Raw genomic sequence first — 21131 nt, 5'->3', positions numbered from 1 at the left:
ATTCCCAGCCAGTCTCCCATGCTGGTACTTACCGGGCCCTAAGCTGGGTAGCAGTCTGCGATCTGACAAGCACAGGCACATTCAGCTTAGGATGGCCGTAGACATCTTCTCACCCTGTATACTGTGGATTTAAGCATCAATAAATCCTTTTCGGAATCGGAGCGGAAGGCGGCAACAGAGCAAAATGTCAACGACACTTGGGATTCCCAGCCAGTCTCCCATGCTGGTACTTACCGGGCCCTAAGCTGGGTAGCAGTCTGCGATCTGCAGAGAGCAGGCGCGTTCAGCTTAGGATGGCCGTTGCCAGCTTCTCGCCCTTTATACTGTGCATTTAAGCATCAATAAATCCTTTTCGGAATCGGAACGGAAGGCGGCAACAGAGCAAAATGTCAACGGCAGCCGGGATTCCCAGCCAGTGTCCCATGCCGGTACTTACCGGGCCCTAAGATCTGTACCAGTCTGCGATCTGACGAGAGCAGGCGCGTTAAGCTTAGGATGGCCGTCGACAGCTTCACACCTTGTATACTGTGGATTTAAGCATCAATAAATTATTTTCGGAATCGGAGCGGAAGGCAGCAATAGAGCAAAATGTCAACAGCACCCGGGATTCCCAGCCAGTCTCAAATGCCAGTACTTACCGGGCCCGAAGCTGGGTAGCAGTCTGCGATCTGACGAGAGCAGGCGAGTTCAGCTTAGGATGGCCATTGACAGCTTCATGCTTTTTATACTGTGCATTTAATCATCAATAAATCCTTTTCGGAATCGGAACGGAAGGCGGCAACAGAGCAAAATGGCAACTGCACCCGGGATTCCCAGCCAGTCTCCCATGCCGGTACTTACTGGGCCCTAAGCTGCGTAGCAGTCTGCGATCTGACGAGAACAGGCGCGATCAGCTTAGGATGGCCGTTGACATCTTCACGCCTTGTATACTGTGGATTTAAGCATCAATGAATATTTTTTTTAATCGGAGAGGAAGGCGGCAACAGAGCAAAATGTCAATAGCACCTTGGATTGCCAGCCAGTCTCCCATGCCCGTACTTTCCGGGCAGCAGTCTGCGATCTGACAAGAACAGGCACATTCAGCTTAGGATAGCCGTAGACGGCTTCACACCCTGTATACTGTGGATTTAAGCATCAATAAATCCTTTTCGGAATCGGAGCGGAAGGCGGCTACAGAGCAAAATGTCAACAACACCTGGGATTCCCAGCCAGTCTCCCATGCTGGTAATTACCAGGCCCTAAGCTGGGTAGCAGTCTGCGATCTGACGAGAGCAGGCGCGTTCAGGTTAGGATGGCCGTTGACAGCTTCACACTTTGTATACTGTGGATTTAAGCATCAATAAATAATTTTCGGAATCAGAGCAGAATGTCAACTGCACTCGGGATTCCCAGCCAGTCTCCCATGCTGGTAATTACCAGGCCCTAAGCTGGGTAGCAGTCTGCGATCTGACGAGAGCAGGCGCGTTCAGCTTAGGATGGCCGTTGACATCTTTACGCCTTGTATATTGTGAATTTAAGCATCAATAAATATTTTTTTTAATCGGAAAAGAAGGCGGCAAGAGAGCAAAATGTCGATGGCACCTTGGATTGCCAGCCAGTCTCCCATGCCTGCATCTGCCGGGCAGCAGCCTGCGATCGGAGGAGAGCAGGCATGTTCAGGCTTAGGATGGCCGTTGACAGCTTCACACCCTGTATATTGTGGATTTAAGCATCAATAAATCCTTTTCTGAATCGGAGCGGAAGGCGGCAACAGATTAAAATGTCAACTGCACCCGGGATTCCCAGCCAGTCTCCCATGCTGGTACTTTCCAGGCCCTAAGCTGGGAAGCAGTCTGCGATCTGACAAGAGCAGGCGCGTTCAGCTTAGGATGGCCGTTGACAGCTTCACACTTTGTATACTGTGGATTTAAGCATCAATAAATAATTTTCGGAATCGGAGCAGAAACAGAGCAAAATGTCAACTGCATTCGGGATTCCCAGCCAGTCTCCCATGCTGGTACTTACCAGGCCCGAAGCTGGGTAGCAGTCTGCGATGTGACGAGAACAGGCGCATTCAGCTTAGGATGGCCGTAGACATCTTCATACCCTGTATACTGTGGATTTAAGCATCAATAAATCCTTTTCGGAATCGGAACGGAAGGCGGCAACAGAGCAAAATGTCAACGGCAGCCGGGATTCCCAGCCAGTGTCCCATGCCGGTACTTACCGGGCCCTAAGATCTGTACCAGTCTGCGATCTGACGAGAGCAGGTGCGTTAAGCTTAGGATGGCCGTCGACAGCTTCACACCTTGTATACTGTGGATTCAAGCATCAATAAATTATTTTCGGAATTCGAGCAATAGAGCAAAATGTCAATGGCAACCGGGATTCCCAGCCCGTCTCCCATGCCAGTACTTACCGGGCCCTAAGCTGGGTAGCAGTCTGCGATCTGACGAGAGCAGGCGCGTTCAGCTTAGGATGGCCATTGACAGCTTCATGCTTTTTATACTGTGCATTTAAGCATCAATAAATCCTTTTCGGAATCGGAACGGAAGGCGGCAACAGAGCAAAATGTCAACTGCACCCGGGATTCCCAGCCAGTCTCCCATGTCGGTACTTACTGGGCCCTAAACTGGGTAGCAGTCTGCGATCTGACGAGAGCAGGCGCGTTCAGCTTAGGATGGCCGTTGACATCTTCACGCCTTTTATATTGTGGATTTAAGCATCAATAAATATTTTTATTAATCGGAGAGGAAGGCGGCAAGAGAGCAAAATGTCAATGGCAACTTGGATTGCCTGCCAGTCTCCCATGCCGTTAACTGCCGGGCAGCAGTCTGCGATCTGAGGAGAGCAGGCACGTTCAGGCTTAGGATGGCCGTTGACAGCTTCACACCCTGTATATTGTAGATTTAAGCATCAATAAATCCTTTTCCGAATCGGAGCGGAAGGCGGCAACAGATTAAAATGTCAACTGCACCCGGGATTCCCAGCCAGTCTCCCATGCTGGTACTTACCGGGCCCTAAGCTGGATAGCAGTCTGGAATCTGACGAGAGCAGGCGCGTTCAGCTTAGGATGGCCGTTGACAGCTTTTTACCCTTTATACTGTGCATTTAAGCATCAATAAATCCTTTTCGGAATCGGAGCGGAAGGCAGCAATAGAGCAAAATGTCAACGGCAACCGGGATTCCCAACCAGTCTCCCATGCCAGTACTTACCGGGCCCTAAGCTGGGTAGCAGTCTGCGATCTGACGAGAGCAGGCGCGTTCAGCTTAGGATGGCCGTAGACGGCTTCACACCCTGTATACTGTGGATTTAAGCATCAATAAATCCTTTTCGGAATCGGAGCGGAAGGCGGCTACAGAGCAAAATGTCAACAACACCTGGGATTCCCAGCCAGTCTCCCATGCTGGTACTTACCGGGCCCTGAGCTGGGTAGCAGTCTGTGATCTGACGAGAGCAGGCACGTTCAGCTTAGGATGGCCGTTGACAGCTTCACGCCCTTTATACTGTGCATTTAAGCATCAATAAATCCTTTTCCGAATCGGAGCGGAAGGCGGGAACAGAGCAAAATGTCAACTGCACCCGGGATTCCCAGCCAGTCTCCCATGCTGGTACTTATCAGGCCCTAAGCTGGGTAGCAGTCTGCGACCTGACGAGAGCAGGCGAGTTCAGCTTAGGATGGCCGTTGACAGCTTCACACTTTGTATACTGTGGATTTAAGCATCAATAAATAATTTTCGGAATCGGAGCAGAAACAGAGCAAATTGTCAACTGCACTCGGGATTCCCAGCCAGTCTCCCATGCTGGTACTTACTGGGCCCGAAGCTGGGTAGCAGTCTGTGATCTGACGAGAACAGGCGCATTCAGCTTAGGATGGCCGTAGACATCTTCACACCCTGTATACTGTGGATTTAAGCATCAATAAATCCTTTTCTGAATCGGAGCGGAAGGCGGCAACAGAGCAAAATGTCTACGACACCTGGGATTCCCAGCCAGCCTCCCATGCTAGTACTTACCGGGCCCTAAGCTGGGTAGCAGTCTGCGATCTGACGAGAGCAGGCGCGTTCAGCTTAGGATGGCCATTGACAGCTTCTTGCCCTTTATACTGTGCATTTAAGCATCAATAAATCCTTTTCGGAATCGGAACGGAAGGCGGCAACAGAGCAAAATGTCAACGGCAGCCGGGATTCCCAGCCAGTGTCCCTTGCCGGTACTTACCGGGCCCTAAGATCTGTACCAGTCTGCGATCTGACGAGAGCAGGCGCGTTAAGCTTAGGATGGCCGTCGACAGCTTCACACCTTGTATACTGTGGATTTAAGCATCGATAAATTATTTTCGGAATCGGAGCGGAAGGCAGCAATAGAGCAAAATGTCAACAGCACCCGGGATTCCCAGCCAGTCTCCCATGCCAGTACTTACCGGGCCCTAAGCTGGGTAGCAGTCTGCGATCTGACAAGAGCAGGCGTGTTCAGCTTAGGATGGCCGTTGACATCTTCACGCCTTGTATACTGTCGATTTAAGCATCAATAAATATTTTTTTTAATCGGAGAGGAAGGCGGCAACAGAGCAAAATGTCAATAGCACCTTGGATTGCCAGCCAGTCTCCCATGCCCGTACTTGCCGGGCAGCAGTCTGCGATCTGACAAGAACAGGCGCATTCAGCTTAGGATAGCCGTAGACGGCTTCACACCCTGTATATTGTGGATTTAAGCATCAATAAATCCTTTTCGGAATCGGAGCAAAATGTCTACAGAGCTACATGTCAGCAACACCTGAGATTCCCAGCCAGTCTCCCATGCTGGTACTTACCGGGCCCTAAGCTGGGTAGCAGTCTGCGATCTGACGAGAGCAGGCGCGTTCAGCTTAGGATGGCCGTTGACAGCTTCACGCCCTTTATACTGTGCATTTAAGCATCAATAAATCCTTTTCGGAATCGGAACGGAAGGCGGCAACAGAGCAAAATGTCAACTGCACCCGGGATTCCCAGCCAGTCTCCCATGCCGGTACTTACTGGGCCCTAAGCTGGGTAGCAGTCTGCGATCTGACGAGATCAGGCGCGTTCAGCTTAGGATGGCCGTTGACATCTTCATGCCTTGTATATTGTGGATTTAAGCATCAATAAATATTTTTATTAATCGGAGAGGAAGGCGGCAACAGAGCAAAATGTCAATGGCACCTTGGATTGCCAGCCAGTCTCCCATGCCAGTAACTGCCGGGCATCAGTCTGCAATCTGAGGAGAGCAGGCACGTTCAGGCTTAGGATGGCCGTTGACAGCTTCACACCCTGTATATTGTGGATTTAAGCATCAATAAATCCTTTTCCGAATCGGAGCGGAAGGCGGCAACAGATTAAAATGTCAACTGCACCCGGGATTCCCAGCCAGTCTCCCATGCTGGTACTTACCAGGCCCTAAGCTGGATAGCAGTCTGCGATCTGACGAGAGCAGGCGCGTTCAGCTTAGGATGGCCGTTGACAGCTTCACACTTTGTATACTGTGGATATAAGCATCAATAAATAATTTTCGGAATCGGAGCAGAGCAAAATGTCATATGCACCCGAGATTCCCAGCCAGTCTCCCATGCTGGTACTTACCAGGCCCGAAGCTGGGTAGCAGTCTGCGATCTGACGAGAACAGGCGCATTCAGCTTAGGATGGCCGAAGACATCTCCACACTCTTTATACTGTGGATTTAAGCATCAATAAATCCTTTTCGGAATCGGAGCGGAACGCGGCAACAGAGCAAAATGTGAACGACACCTGGGATTCCAAGCCAGTCTCCCATGCTGGAACTTACCGGGCCCTAAGCTGGGTAGCAGTCTGCAATCTGACGAGAGCAGGCGCGTTCAGCTTAGGATGGCCGTTGACAGCTTCTTGCCCTTTATACTGTGCATTTAAGCATCAATAAATCCTTTTCGGAATCGGAACCAGAACGGTAGGCGGCAACAGAGCAAAATGTCAACGGCAGCCGGGATTCCCAGCCAGTGTCCCATGCCGGTACTTACCGGGCCCTAAGATCTGTACCAGTCTGCAATCTGACGAGAGCAGGCGCGTTAAGCTTAGGATGGCCGTCGACAGCTTCACACCTTGTATACTGTGGATTTAAGCATCAATAAATTCTTTTCGGAATCGGAGCGGAAGGCAGCAATAGAGCAAAATGTCAACGGCACCCGGGATTCCCAGCCAGTCTCCCATGCCAGTAGTTACCGGGCCCTAAGCTGGGTAGCAGTGTGCAATCTGACGAGAGGAGGTGCGTTCAGCTTAGGATGGCCGTTGCCATCTTTATGCCTTGTATATTGTGGATTTAAGCATCAATAAATATTTTTATTAATCGGAGAAGAAGGCGCCAACATAGCAAAATGTCAATAGCACCTTGGATTGCCAGCCAGTCTCCCATGCCCGTACTTGCCGGGCAGCAGTCTGCGATCTGTCAAGAATAGTCGCATTCAGCTTAGGATAGCCGTAGACGGCTTCACACACTGTATACTGTGGATTTAAGCATCAATAAATCCTTTTCGGAATCGGAGCAAAATGTGTACAGAGCTACAGAGCAAAATGTCAACAACACCTGACATTCCCAGCCAGTCTCCCATGCTGGTACTTAACAGGCCCTAAGCTGGGTAGCAGTCTGCGATCTGACGAGAGCAGGCGCGTTCAGCTTAGGATGGCCGTTGATAGCTTCACGCCCTTTATACTGTGCATTTAAGCATCAATAAATCCTTTTCCGAATCGGAGAGGAAGGCGGCAACAGATTAAAATGTCAACGGCAGCCGGGATTCCCAGCCAGTGTCCCATGCCGGTACTTACCGGGCCCTAAGATCTGTACCAGTCTGCGATCTGACGAGAGCAGGTGCGTTAAGCTTAGGATGGCCGTCGACAGCTTCACACCTTGTATACTGTGGATTTAAGCATCAATAAATTCTTTTCGGAATCGGAGCAATAGAGCAAAATATCAACGGCAACCGGGATTCCCAGCCAGTCTCCCATGCCAGTACTTACCAGGCCCTAAGCTGGGTAGCAGTCTGCAATCTGACGACAGCAGGCGCGTTCAGCTCAGGACGGCCATTGACAGCTTTATGCTTTTTATACTGTGCATTTAAGCATCAATAAATCCTTTTCGGAATCGGAACGGAAGGCGGCAACAGAGCAAAATGTCAACTGCACCCGGGATTCCCAGCCAGTCTCCCATGCCGATACTTACTGGGCCCTAAGCTGGGTAGCAGTCTGCGATCTGACGAGAGCAGGCGCATTCATGTCAATGGCACCTTGGATTGCCAGCCAGTCTCCCATGCTGGTAACTGCCGGGCAGCAGTCTGCGATCTGAGGAGAGCAGGCACGTTCAGGCTTAGGATGGCCGTTGATAGCTTCACGCCCTTTATACTGTGCATTTAAGCATCAATAAATCCTTTTCCGAATCGGAGCGGAAGGCGGCAACAGATTAAAATGTCAACTGCACCCGGGATTCCCAGCCAGTCTCCCATGCTGGTACTTACCAGGCCCTAAGCTGGGTAGCAGTCTGCGATCTCACGAGAGCAGGCGCGTTCAGCTTAGGATGGCCGTTGACAGCTTCACACTTTGTATACTGTGGATTTAAGCATCAATAAATTCTTTTCGGAATCGGAGCGGAAGGCAGTAATAGAGCAAAATGTCAACAGCACCCGGGATTCGCAGCCAGTCTCCCATGCCAGTACTTACCGGGCCCAAAGCTGGGTAGCAGTCTGCGATCTGACGAGAGCAGGCGCGTTCAGCTTAGGATGGCCGTTGACATCTTTATGCTTTGTATATTGTGGATTTAAGCATCAATAAATATTTTTATTAATCGGAGAAGAAGGCGGCAACAGAGCAAAATGTCAATGGCACCTTGGATTGCCAGCCAGTCTCCCATGCCTGTATCTGCCGGACAGCAGTCTGCGATCTGACGAGAGCTGGCGCGTTCAGCTTAGGACGGCCGTTGACAGCTTCACACCCTGTATATTGTGGATTTAAGCATCAATAAATTCTTTTCCGAATCGGAGCGGAAGGCGGCAACAGATTAAAATGTCAACTGCACCCAAGATTCCCAGCCAGTCTCCCATGCTGGTACTTACCAGGCCCTAAGCTGGGTAGCAGACTGCGATCTGACGAGAGCAGGCGCGTTCAGCTTAGGATGGCCGTTGACAGCTTCACACTTTGTATACTGTGGATTTAAGCATCAATAAATAATTTTCGGAATCGGAGCAGAAACAGAGCAAAATGTCAACTGCACCCGGGATTCCCAGCCAGTCTCCCATGCTGGTACTTACCAGGCCCGAAGCTGGGTAGCAGTCTGCGATCTGACGAAAACAGGCGCATTCAGCTTAGGATGGCCGTAGACATCTTCAAACCCTGTATACTGTGGATTTAAGCATCAATAAATCCTTTTCGGAATCGGAGCGGAAGGCGGCAACAGAGCAAAATGTCAACGACACCTGGGATTCCCAGCCAGTCTCCCATGCTGGTACTTACCGGGCCCTAAGATGGGTAGCAGTCTGCGATCTGACGAGAGCAGGCGCGTTCAGCTTAGGATGGCCGTTGACAGCTTTTCGCCCTTTGTACTGTGCATTTAAGCATCAATAAATCCTTTTCGGAATCGGAACGGAAGGCGGCAACAGAGCAAAATGTCAACGGCAGCCGGGATTCCCAGCCAGTCTCCCATGCCGGTACTTACCGGGCGCTAAGATCTGTACCAGTCTGCGATCTGACGAGAGCAGGCGCGTTAAGCTTAGGATTGCCGTCGACAGCTTCACACCTTGTATACTGTGGATTTAAGCATCGATAAATTATTTTCGGAATCGGAGCGGAAGGCAGCAATAGAGCAAAATGTCAACGGCACCCGGGATTCCCAGCCAGTCTCCCATGCCAGTACTTACCAGGCCCTAAGCTGGGTAGCAGTCTGCGATCTGACGAGAGCAGGCGCGTTCAGCTTAGGATGGCCGTTGACATCTTCACGCCTTGTATACTGTGGATTTAAGCATCAATAAATATTTTTTTTAATCGGAGAGGAAGGCGGCAAAAGAGCAAAATGTCAATTGCACCTTGGATTGCCAGCCAGTCTCCCATGCCCGTACTTGCCGGGCAGCAGTCTGCGATCTGACAAGAACAGGCGCATTCAGCTTAGGATAGCCGTAGACGGCTTCACACCCTGTATATTGTGGATTTAAGCATCAATAAATCCTTTTCGGAATCGGAGCAAAATGTCTACAGAGCTACATGTCAGCAACACCTGAGATTCCCAGCCAGTCTCCCATGCTGGTACTTACCAGGCCCTAAGCTGGGTAGCAGTCTGCGATCTGACGAGAGCAGGCGCGTTCAGCTTAGGATGGCCGTTGACAGCTTCACGCCCTTTATACTGTGCATTTAAGCATCAATAAATCCTTTTCGGAATCGGAACGGAAGGCGGCAACAGAGCAAAATGTCAACTGCACCCGGGATTCCCAGCCAGTTTCCCATGCCGGTACTTACTGGGCCCTAAGCTGGGTAGCAGTCTGCGATCTGACGAGATCAGGCGCGTTCAGCTTAGGATGGCCGTTGACATCTTCATGCCTTGTATATTGTAGATTTAAGCATCAATAAATATTTTTATTAATCGGAGAGGAAGGCGGCAACAGAGCAAAATGTCAATGGCACCTTGGATTGCCAGCCAGTCTCCCATGCCAGTAACTGCCGGGCATCAGTCTGCAATCTGAGGAGAGCAGGCACGTTCAGGCTTAGGATGGCCGTTGACAGCTTCACACCCTGTATATTGTGGATTTAAGCATCAATAAATCCTTTTCCGAATCGGAGCGGAAGGCGGCAACAGATTAAAATGTCAACTGCACCCGGGATTCCCAGCCAGTCTCCCATGCTGGTACTTACCAGGCCCTAAGCTGGATAGCAGTCTGCAATCTGACGAGAGCAGGCGCGTTCAGCTTAGGATGGCCGTTGACAGCTTCACACTTTGTATACTGTGGATATAAGCATCAATAAATAATTTTCGGAATCGGAGCAGAGCAAAATGTCATCTGCACCCGAGATTCCCAGCCAGTCTCCCATGCTGGTACTTACCAGGCCCGAAGCTGGGTAGCAGTCTGCGATCTGACGAGAACAGGCGCATTCAGCTTAGGATGGCCGAAGACATCTCCACACTCTGTATACTGTGGATTTAAGCATCAATAAATCCTTTTCAGAATCGGAGCGGAAGGCGGCAACAGAGCAAAATGTCAACGACACCTGGGATTCCAAGCCAGTCTCCCATGCTGGAACTTACCGGGCCCTAAGCTGGGTAGCAGTCTGCAATCTGACGAGAGCATTCGCGTTCAGCTTAGGATGGCCGTTGACAGCTCCTCGCCCTTTATACTGTGCATTTAAGCATCAATAAATCCTTTTCGGAATCGGAACCAGAACGGTAGGCGGCAACAGAGCAAAATGTCAACGGCAGCCGGGATTCCCAGCCAGTGTCCCATGCCGGTACTTACCGGGCCCTAAGATCTGTACCAGTCTGCGATCTGACGAGAGCAGGCGCGTTAAGCTTAGGATGGCCGTCGACAGCTTCACACCTTGTATACTGTGGATTTAAGCATCAATAAATTATTTTCGGAATCGGAGCGGAAGGCAGCAATGGAGCAAAATGTCAACGGCACCCGGGATTCCCAGCCAGTCTCCCATGCCAGTACTTACCGGGCCCTAAGCTGGGTAGCAGTCTGCAATCTGACGAGAGGAGGTGCGTTCAGCTTAGGATGGCCGTTGCCATCTTTATGCCTTGTATATTGTGGATTTAAGCATCAATAAATTTTTTTATTAATCGGAGAAGAAGGCGGCAACATAGCAAAATGTCAATAGCACCTTGGATTGCCAGCCAGTCTCCCATGCCCGTACTTGCCGGGCAGCAGTCTGCGATCTGACAAGAATAGTCGCATTCAGCTTAGGATAGCCGTAGACGGCTTCACACCCTGTATACTGTGGATTTAAGCATCAATAAATCCTTTTCGGAATCGGAGCAAAATGTCTACAGAGCTACAGAGCAAAATGTCAACAACACCTGACATTCCCAGCCAGTCTCCCATGCTGGTACTTAACAGGCCCTAAGCTGGGTAGCAGTCTGCGATCTGACGAGAGCAGGCGCGTTCAGCTTAGGATGGCCGTTGATAGCTTCACGCCCTTTATACTGTGCATTTAAGCATCAATAAATCCTTTTCCGAATCGGAGAGGAAGGCGGCAACAGATTAAAATGTCAACGGCAGCCGGGATTCCCAGCCAGTGTCCCATGCCGGTACTTACCGGGCCCTAAGATCTGTACCAGTCTGCGATCTGACGAGACCAGGTGCGTTAAGCTTAGGATGGCCGTCGACAGCTTCACACCTTGTATACTGTGGATTTAAGCATCAATAAATTTTCTTTTCGGAATCGGAGCAATAGAGCAAAATATCAACGGCAACCGGGATTCCCAGCCAGTCTCCCATGCCAGTACTTACCGGGCCCTAAGCTGGGTAGCAGTCTGCAATCTGACGAGAGCAGGCGCATTCATGTCAATGGCACCTTGGATTGCCAGCCAGTCTCCCATGCTGGTAACTGCCGGGCAGCAGTCTGCGATCTGAGGAGAGCAGGCACGTTCAGGCTTAGGATGGCCGTTGATAGCTTCACGCCCTTTATACTGTGCATTTAAGCATCAATAAATCCTTTTCCGAATCGGAGCGGAAGGCGGCAACAGATTAAAATGTCAACTGCACCCGGGATTCCCAGCCAGTCTCCCATGCTGGTACTTACCAGGCCCTAAGCTGGGTAGCAGTCTGCGATCTCACGAGAGCAGGCGCGTTCAGCTTAGGATGGCCGTTGACAGCTTCACGCTTTGTATACTGTGGATACTGTGGATTTAAGCATCAATAAATTCTTTTCGGAATCGGAGCGGAAGGCAGTAATAGAGCAAAATGTCAATAGCACCCGGGATTCGCAGCCAGTCTCCCATGCCAGTACCTACCGGGCCCAAAGCTGGGTAGCAGTCTGCGATCTGACGAGAGCAGGCGCGTTCAGCTTAGGACGGCCGTTGACATCTTTATGCCTTGTATATTGTGGATTTAAGCATCAATAAATATTTTTATTAATCGGAGAAGAAGGCGGCAACAGAGCAAAATGTCAATGGCACCTTGGATTGCCAGCCAGTCTCCCATGCCTGTATCTGCCGGACAGCAGTCTGCGATCTGACGAGAGCTGGCGCGTTCAGCTTAGGACGGCCGTTGACAGCTTCACACCCTGTATATTGTGGATTTAAGCATCAATAAATTCTTTTCCGAATCGGAGCGGAAGGGGGTAACAGATTAAAATGTCAACTGCACCCAAGATTCCCAGCCAGTCTCCCATGCTGGTACTTACCAGGCCCTAAGCTGGGTAGCAGACTGCGATCTGACAAGAGCAGGCGCGTTCAGCTTAGGATGGCCGTTGACAGCTTCACACTTTGTATACTGTGGATTTAAGCATCAATAAATAATTTTCGGAATCGGAGCAGAAACAGAGCAAAATGTCAACTGCACCCGGGATTCCCAGCCAGTCTCCCATGCTGGTACTTACCAAGCCCGAAGCTGAGTAGCAGTCTGCGATCTGACGAAAACAGGCGCATTCAGCTTAGGATGGCCGTAGACATCTTCAAACCCTGTATACTGTGGATTTAAGCATCAATAAATCCTTTTCGGAATCGGAGCGGAAGGCGGCAACAGAGCAAAATGTCAACGACACCTGGGATTCCAAGCCAGTCTCCCATGCTGGAACTTACCGGGCCCTAAGCTGGGTAGCAGTCTGCAATCTGACGAGAGCATTCGCGTTCAGCTTAGGATGGCCGTTGACAGCTTCTCGCCCTTTATACTGTGCATTTAAGCATCAATAAATCCTTTTCGGAATCGGAACCAGAACGGTAGGCGGCAACAGAGCAAAATGTCAACGGCAGCCGGGATTCCCAGCCAGTGTCCCATGCCGGTACTTACCGGGCCCTAAGATCTGTACCAGTCTGCGATCTGACGAGAGCAGGCGCGTTAAGCTTAGGATGGCCGTCGACAGCTTCACACCTTGTATACTGTGGATTTAAGCATCAATAAATTCTTTTCGGAATCGGAGCGGAAGGCAGCAATGGAGCAATGGAGCAAAATGTCAACGGCACCCGGGATTCCCAGCCAGTCTCCCATGCCAGTACTTACCGGGCCCTAAGCTGGGTAGCAGTCTGCAATCTGACGAGAGGAGGTGCGTTCAGCTTAGGATGGCCGTTGCCATCTTTATGCCTTGTATATTGTGGATTTAAGCATCAATAAATTTTTTTATTAATCGGAGAAGAAGGCGGCAACATAGCAAAATGTCAATAGCACCTTGGATTGCCAGCCAGTCTCCCATGCCCGTACTTGCCGGGCAGCAGTCTGCGATCTGACAAGAATAGTCGCATTCAGCTTAGGATAGCCGTAGACGGCTTCACAGCCTGTATACTGTGGATTTAAGCATCAATAAATCCTTTTCGGAATCGGAGCAAAATGTCTACAGAGCTACAGAGCAAAATGTCAACAACACCTGACATTCCCAGCCAGTCTCCCATGCTGGTACTTAACAGGCCCTAAGCTGGGTAGCAGTCTGCGATCTGACGAGAGCAGGCGCGTTCAGCTTAGGATGGCCGTTGATAGCTTCACGCCCTTTATACTGTGCATTTAAGCATCAATAAATCCTTTTCCGAATCGGAACGGAAGGCGGCAACAGATTAAAATGTCAACGGCAGCCGGGATTCCCAGCCAGTGTCCCATGCCGGTACTTACCGGGCCCTAAGATCTGTACCAGTCTGCGATCTGACGAGAGCAGGTGCGTTAAGCTTAGGATGGCCGTCGACAGCTTCACACCTTGTATACTGTGGATTTAAGCATCAATAAATTCTTTTCGGAATCGGAGCAATAGAGCAAAATATCAACGGCAACCGGGATTCCCAGCCAGTCTCCCATGCCAGTACTTACCGGGCCCTAAGCTGGGTAGCAGTCTGCAATCTGACGAGAGCAGGCGCATTCATGTCAATGGCACCTTGGATTGCCAGCCAGTCTCCCATGCTGGTAACTGCCGGGCAGCAGTCTGCGATCTGAGGAGAGCAGGCACGTTCAGGCTTAGGATGGCCGTTGATAGCTTCACGCCCTTTATACTGTGCATTTAAGCATCAATAAATCCTTTTCCGAATCGGAGCGGAAGGCGGCAACAGATTAAAATGTCAACTGCACCCGGGATTCCCAGCCAGTCTCCCATGCTGGTACTTACCAGGCCCTAAGCTGGGTAGCAGTCTGCGATCTCACGAGAGCAGGCGCGTTCAGCTTAGGATGGCCGTTGACAGCTTCACGCTTTGTATACTGTGGATTTAAGCATCAATAAATTATTTTCGGAATCGGAGCGGAAGGCAGTAATAGAGCAAAATGTCAACAGCACCCGGGATTCGCAGCCAGTCTCCCATGCCAGTACTTACCGGGCCCAAAGCTGGGTAGCAGTCTGCGATCTGACGAGAGCAGGCGCGTTCAGCTTAGGATGGCCGTTGACATCTTTATGCCTTGTATATTGTGGATTTAAGCATCAATAAATATTTTTATTAATCGGAGAAGAAGGCGGCAACAGAGCAAAATGTCAATGGCACCTTGGATTGCCAGCCAGTCTCCCATGCCTGTATCTGCCGGACAGCAGTCTGCGATCTGACGAGAGCTGGCGCGTTCAGCTTAGGACGGCCGTTGACAGCTTCACACCCTGTATATTGTGGATTTAAGCATCAATAAATTCTTTTCCGAATCGGAGCGGAAGGGGGTAACAGATTAAAATGTCAACTGCACCCAAGATTCCCAGCCAGTCTCCCATGCTGGTACTTACCAGGCCCTAAGCTGGGTAGCAGAATGCGATCTGACGAGAGCAGGCGCGTTCAGCTTAGGATGGCCGTTGACAGCTTCACACTTTGTATACTGTGGATTTAAGCATCAAGAAATAATTTTCGGAATCGGAGCAGAAACAGAGCAAAATGTCAACTGCACCCGGGATTCCCAGCCAGTCTCCCATGCTGGTACTTACCAGGCCCGAAGCTGAGTAGCAGTCTGCGATCTGACGAAAACAGGCGCATTCAGCTTAGGATGGCCGTAGACATCTTCAAACCCTGTATACTGTGGATTTAAGCATCAATAAATCCTTTTCGGAATCGGAGCGGAAGGCGGCAACAGAGCAAAATGTCAACGACACCTGGGATTCCCAGCCAGTCTCCCATGCTGGTACTTACCGGGCCCTAAGCTGGGTAGCAGTCTGCGATCTGACGAGAGCAGGCGCGTTCAGCTTAGGATGGCCGTTGACAGCTTTTCGCCCTTTATACTGTGCATTTAAGCATCAATAAATCCTTTTCGGAATCGGAACGGAAGGCGGCAACAGAGCAAAATGTCAACGGCAGCCGGGATTCCCAACCAGTCTCCCATGCCAGTACTTACCGGTCGCTAAGATCTGTACCAGTCTGCGATCTGACGAGAACAGGCGCGTTAAGCTTAGGATGGCCGTCGACAGCTTCACACCTTGTATACTGTGGATTTAAGCATCAATAAATTCTTTTCGGAATCGGAGCGGAAGGCAGCAATAGAGCAAAATGTCAATGGCACCCGGGATTCCCAGCCAGTACTTACCGGGCCCTAAGCTGGGTTGCAGTCTGCGATCTGACGAAAGCAGGCGCGTTCAGCTTAGGATGGCCGATGACATCTTTACGCCTTGTATATTGTGGATTTAAGCATCAATAAATATTTTTATTAATCGGAGAAGAAGGCGGTAACAGAGCAAAATGTCAATGGCACCTTGGATTGCCAGCCAGTCTCCCATGCCTGTATCTGCCGGGCAGCAGTCTGTGATCTGAGGAGAGCAGGCACGTTCAGGGTTAGGACGGCCGTTGACAGCTTCACACCCTGTATATTGTGGATTTAAGCATCAATAAATCATTTTCAGAATCGGAGCGGAAGGCGTCAACAGATTAAAATGCCAACTGCACCCGAGATTCCCAGCCAGTCTCCCATGCTGGTACTTACCAGGCCCTAAGCTGGGTAGCAGACTGCGATCTGACGAGAGCTGGCGCGTTCAGCTTAGGATGGCCGTTGACAGCTTCACACTTTGTATACTGTGGATTTAAGCATCAATAAATAATTTTCGGAATCGGAGAGGAAGGCGGCAACAGATTAAAATGTCAACTGCACCCGGGATTCCCAGCCAGTCTCCCATGCTGGTACTTACCAGGCCCTAAGCTGGGTAGCAGTCTGCGATCTGACGAGAGCAGGGGCGTTCAGCTTAGGATGGCCGTTGACAGCTTTACACGTTGTATACTGTGCATTTAAGCATCAATAAATCCTTTTCGGAATCGGAACGGAACGGAAGGCGGCAACAGAGCAAAATGTCAACGGCAGCCGGGATTCCCAGCCAGTATCCCATGCCGGTACTTACCGGGCCCTAAGATCTGTACCAGTCTGCGATCTGACGAGAGCAGGCGCGTTAAGCTTAGGATGGCCATCGACAGCTTCACACCTTGTATACTGTGGTTTAAGCATCAATAAATTATTTTCGGAATCGGAGCAATATGTCAACGGCAACCGGGATTCCCAGCCAGTCTCCCATGCCAGTACTTACCGGGCCCTTAGCTGGGTAGCAGTCTGCAATCTGACGAGAGCAGGCGCGTTCAGCTTAGGATGGCCATTGACAGCTTCATGCTTTTTATACTGTGCATTTAAGCATCAATAAATCCTTTTCGGAATCGGAACGGAAGGCGGCAACAGAGCAAAATGTCAACGGCAGCCGGGATTCCCAGCCAGTCTCCCATGCCGGTACTTACCGGGCGCTAAGATCTGTACCAGTCTGCGATCTGACGAGAGCAGGCGCGTTAAGCTTAGGATGGCCGTCGACAGCTTCACACCTTGTATACTGTGGATTTAAGCATCAATAAATTATTTTCGGAATCGGAGCGGAAGGCAGCAATAGAGCAAAATGTCAATGGCACCCGGGATTCCCAGCCAGTACTTACCGGGCCCTAAGCTGTGTTGCAGTCTGCGATCTGACGAGAGCAGGCGCGTTCAGCTTAGGATGGCCGATGACATCTTTACGCCTTGTATATTGTGGATTTAAGCATCAATAAATATTTTTATTAATCGGAGAAGAAGGCGGCAACAGAGCAAAATGTCAATGGCACCTTGGATTGCCAGCCAGTCTCCCATGCCTGTATCTGCCGGGCAGCAGTCTGCGATCTGAGGAGAGCAGGCACGTTCAGGCTTAGGACGGCCGTTGACAGCTTCACACCCTGTATATTGTGGATTTAAGCATCAATAAATCCTTTTCAGAATCGGAGCGGAAGGCGTCAACAGATTAAAATGTCAACTGCACCCGAGATTCCCAGCCAGTCTCCCATGCTGGTACTTACCAGGCCCTAAGCTGGGTAGCAGACTGCGATCTGACGAGAGCAGTCGCGTTCAGCTTAGGATGGCCGTTGACAGCTTCACACTTTGTATACTGTGGATTTAAGCATCAATAAATCCTTTTCGAAATCGGAGCGGAAGGCGGCAACAGAGCAAAATGTCAATAGCACCTTGGATTGCCAGCCAGTCTCCCATGCCCGTACTTGCCGGGCAGCAGTCTGCGATCTGACAAGAACAGGCACATTCAGCTTAGGATAGCCGTAGACGGCTTCACACCCTGTATACTGTGGATTTAAGCATCAATAAATCCTTTTCGGAATCGGAGCGGAAGGCGGCTACAGAGCAAAATTTCAACAACACCTGGGATTCCCAGCCAGTCTCCCATGCTGGTACTTACCGGGCCCTAAGCTGGGTAGCAGTCTGCGATCGGACGAGAGCAGGCGCGTTCAGCTTAGGATGGCCGTTGACAGCTTCACGCCCTTTATACTGTGCATTTAAGCATCAATAAATCCTTTTCCGAATCTGAGCGGAAGGCGACAACAGAGCAAAATGTCAACTGCACCCGGGATTCCCAGCCAGTCTCCCATGCCGGTACTTACTGGGCCCTAAACTGGGTAGCAATGTGCGATCTGACGAGAGCAGGCGCGTTCAGCTTAGGATGGCCGTTGACATCTTCACGCCTTGTATACTGTGGATTTAAGCATCTATTAATATTTTTTTAATCGGAGAGGAAGGCGGCAACAGAGCAAAATGTCAATAGCATCTTGGATTGCCAGCCAGTCTCCCATGCCCGTACTTGCCGGGCAGCAGTCTGCGATCTGACAAGAACAGGCACATTCAGCTTAGGATAGCCATAGACGTCTTCACACCCTGTATACTGTGGATTTAAGCATCAATAAATCCTTTTCGGAATCGGAGCGGAAGGCGGCTACAGAGCAAAATGTTAACAACACCTGGGATTCCCAGCCAGTCTCCCATGCTGGTACTTACCAGGCCCTAAGCTGGGTAGCAGTCTGCGATCTGACGAGAGCAGGCGCGTTCAGCTTAGGATGGCCATTGACAGCTTCATGCCCTTTATACTGTGCATTTAAGCATCAATAAATCCTTTTCCGAATAGGAGCGGAAGGCGGCAACAGAGCAAAATGTCAACTGCACCCGGGATTCCCAGCCAGTCTCCCATGCCGGTACTTACTGGGCCCTAAGCTGCGTAGCAGTGTGCGATCTGACGAGAACAGGCGCATTCAGCTTAGGATGGCTGTAGACATCTTCACACCCTGTATACTGTGGATTTAAGCATCAATAAATCCTTTTCAGAATCGGAGCGGAAGGTGGCAACAGAGCAAAAAGTCTACGACACCTGGGATTCCCAGCCAGTCTCCCATGCTGGTACTTACCGGGCCCTAAGCTGGGTAGCAGTGTGCGATCTGACGAGAGCAGGCGCGTTAAGCTTAGGATGGCCGTCGACAGCTTCACACGTTGTATACTGTGGATTTAAGCATCAATAAATTATTTTCGGAATCGGAACGCGGCAACAGAGCAAAATGTCAACTGCACCCGGGATTCCCAGCCAGTCTCCCATGCCGGTACTTACCGGGCCCTAAGATCTGTACCAGTCTGCGATCTGACGAGAGCAGGCACGTTCAGGCTTAGGATGGCCGTTGACAGCTTCACACCCTGTGTATTGTGGATTTAAGCATCAATAAATCCTTTTCCGAATCGGAGCGGAAGGCGGCAACAGATTAAGATGTGAACTGCACCTGGGATTCCCAGCCAGTCTCCCATGCTGGTACTTACCAGGCCCTAAGCTGGGTAGCAGTCTGCGATCTGACGAGAGCAGGCGCGTTAAGCTTAGGATGGCCGTCGACAGCTTCACACCTTGTATACTGTGGATTTAAGCATCAATAAATTATTTTCGGAATCGGAGCGGAAGGCAGCAATAGAGCAAAATGGTAACTGCACCCGGGATTCCCAGCCAGTCTCTCATGCCAGTACTTACCGGGCCCTAAGCTGGGTAGCAGTCTGCGATCTGACGAGAGCAGGCGCGTTCAGCTTAGGATGGCTGTTGACATCTTCACGACTTGTATACTGTGGATTTAAGCATCAATAAATATTTTTTTTAATCGGAAAGGAAGGCGGCAACAGAGCAAAATGTCAATAGCACCTTGGATTGCCAGCCAGTCTCCCATGCCCGTACTTGCCAGGCAGCAGTCTGCGATCTGAAAAGAACAGGCGCATTCAGCTTAGGAAAGCCGTAGACGGCTTCACACCCTGTATATTGTGGATTTAAGCATCAATAAATCCTTTTCGGAATCGGAGCAAAATGTCTACAGAGCTACAGAGCAAAATGTCAACAACACCTGAGATTCCCAGCAAGTCTCCCATGCTGGTACTTACCGGGCCTTAAGCTGGGTAGCAGTCTGCGATCTGAAGAGAGCAGGCGCGTTCAGCTTAGGATTGCCGTTGACAGCTTCACGCCCTTTATACTGTGCATTTAAGCATCAATAAATCCTTTTCCGAATCGGAGCGGAAGGCGGCAACAGATTAAAATGTCAACTGCACCCGGGATTCCCAGCCAGTCTCCCATGCTGGTACTTACCAGGCCCTAAGCTGGGTAGCAGTCTGCGATCTGACGAGAGCAGGCGCGTTCAGCTTAGGATGGCCGTTGACAGCTTCACACTTTGTATACTGTGGATTTAAGCATCAATAAATAATTTTCGGAATCGGAGCAGAAACAGAGCAAAATGTCAACTGCACTCGGGATTCCCAGCCAGTCTCCCATGCTGGTACTTACTGGGCCCGAAGCTGGGTAGCAGTCTGCGATCTGAAGAGAACAGGCGCATTCAGCTTAAAATGGCCGTAGACATCTTCACACCCTGTATACTGTGGATTTAAGCATCAATAAATCCTTTTCGGAATCGGAGCGGAAGGCGGCAACAGAGCAAAATGTCTACGACACCTGGGATTCCCAGCCAGTCTCCCATGCTGGTACTTACCGGGCCCTAAGCTGGGTAGCAGTTTGCGATCTGACGAGAGCAGGCGCGTTCAGCTTAGGATGGCCGTTGACAGATTCTCGCCCTTTATACTGTGCATTTAAGCATCAATAAATCCTTTTCGGAATCGGAACGGAAGGCGGCAACAGAGCAAAGTGTCAACGGCAGCCGGGATTCCCAGCCAGTGTCCCATGCCGGTACTTACCGGGCCCTAAGATCTGTACCAGTCTGCGATCTGACGAGAGCAGGCGCGTTAAGCTCAGGATGGCCGTCGACAGCTTCACACCTTGTATACTGTGGATTTAAGCATCAATAAATTCTTTTCGGAATCGGAGCGGAAGGCAGCAATAGAACAAAATGTCAACGGCACCCGGGATTCCCAGCCAGTCTACCATGCCAGTACTTACCGGGCCCTAAGCTGGGTAGCAGTCTGCGATCTGACGAGAGCAGGCGCGTTCAGCTTAGGATGGCCGTTGACATCTTCATGCCTTGTATACTGTGGATTTAAGCATCAATAAATATTTTTTTAATCGGAGAGGAAGGCAGCAACAGAGAAAAATGTCAATAGCACCTTGGATTGCCAGCCAGTCTCCCATGCCCGTACTTGCCGGGCAGCAGTCTGCGATCTGACAAGAACAGGTGCATTCAGCTTAGGATAGCCGTAGACAGCTTCACACCCTGTATACTGTGGATTTAAGCATCAATAAATCCTTTTCGGAATCGGAGCAAAATGTCTACAGAGCTACAGAGCAAA

The 21131-nt window shown here is 50.4% G+C and overlaps 11 pseudogenes; all 11 read right to left on the bottom strand.

Annotated features, from left to right (window-relative positions):
- Window positions 1-3146: 3146 nt before the first annotated feature.
- LOC130347007 (5S ribosomal RNA) lies at window positions 3147-3266 on the bottom strand (annotated as a pseudogene).
- Window positions 3267-4351: 1085 nt separating this feature from the next.
- On the bottom strand, window positions 4352-4471 carry LOC130352917 (5S ribosomal RNA; annotated as a pseudogene).
- Window positions 4472-5336: 865 nt separating this feature from the next.
- Window positions 5337-5456, bottom strand: LOC130348504 (5S ribosomal RNA; annotated as a pseudogene).
- A 2169-nt stretch (window positions 5457-7625) lies between these two features.
- LOC130324374 (5S ribosomal RNA) lies at window positions 7626-7745 on the bottom strand (annotated as a pseudogene).
- Window positions 7746-8414: 669 nt separating this feature from the next.
- LOC130352821 (5S ribosomal RNA) lies at window positions 8415-8534 on the bottom strand (annotated as a pseudogene).
- Window positions 8535-8818: 284 nt separating this feature from the next.
- On the bottom strand, window positions 8819-8938 carry LOC130353093 (5S ribosomal RNA; annotated as a pseudogene).
- Window positions 8939-14394: 5456 nt separating this feature from the next.
- Window positions 14395-14514, bottom strand: LOC130324369 (5S ribosomal RNA; annotated as a pseudogene).
- Window positions 14515-15183: 669 nt separating this feature from the next.
- On the bottom strand, window positions 15184-15303 carry LOC130314181 (5S ribosomal RNA; annotated as a pseudogene).
- Window positions 15304-17735: 2432 nt separating this feature from the next.
- Window positions 17736-17855, bottom strand: LOC130352722 (5S ribosomal RNA; annotated as a pseudogene).
- Window positions 17856-19934: 2079 nt separating this feature from the next.
- LOC130351045 (5S ribosomal RNA) lies at window positions 19935-20054 on the bottom strand (annotated as a pseudogene).
- A 681-nt stretch (window positions 20055-20735) lies between these two features.
- LOC130326043 (5S ribosomal RNA) lies at window positions 20736-20855 on the bottom strand (annotated as a pseudogene).
- Between the last annotated feature and the right edge of the window lie 276 nt (window positions 20856-21131).

This window comes from Hyla sarda, chromosome 1 (assembly GCF_029499605.1).
Source record: "Hyla sarda isolate aHylSar1 chromosome 1, aHylSar1.hap1, whole genome shotgun sequence".
In the NCBI taxonomy this organism is placed as follows: domain Eukaryota; kingdom Metazoa; phylum Chordata; class Amphibia; order Anura; family Hylidae; genus Hyla; species Hyla sarda.
Note: the sequence above shows the minus strand (reverse complement) of the source record. Positions and strands in the feature narration are given on the sequence as shown.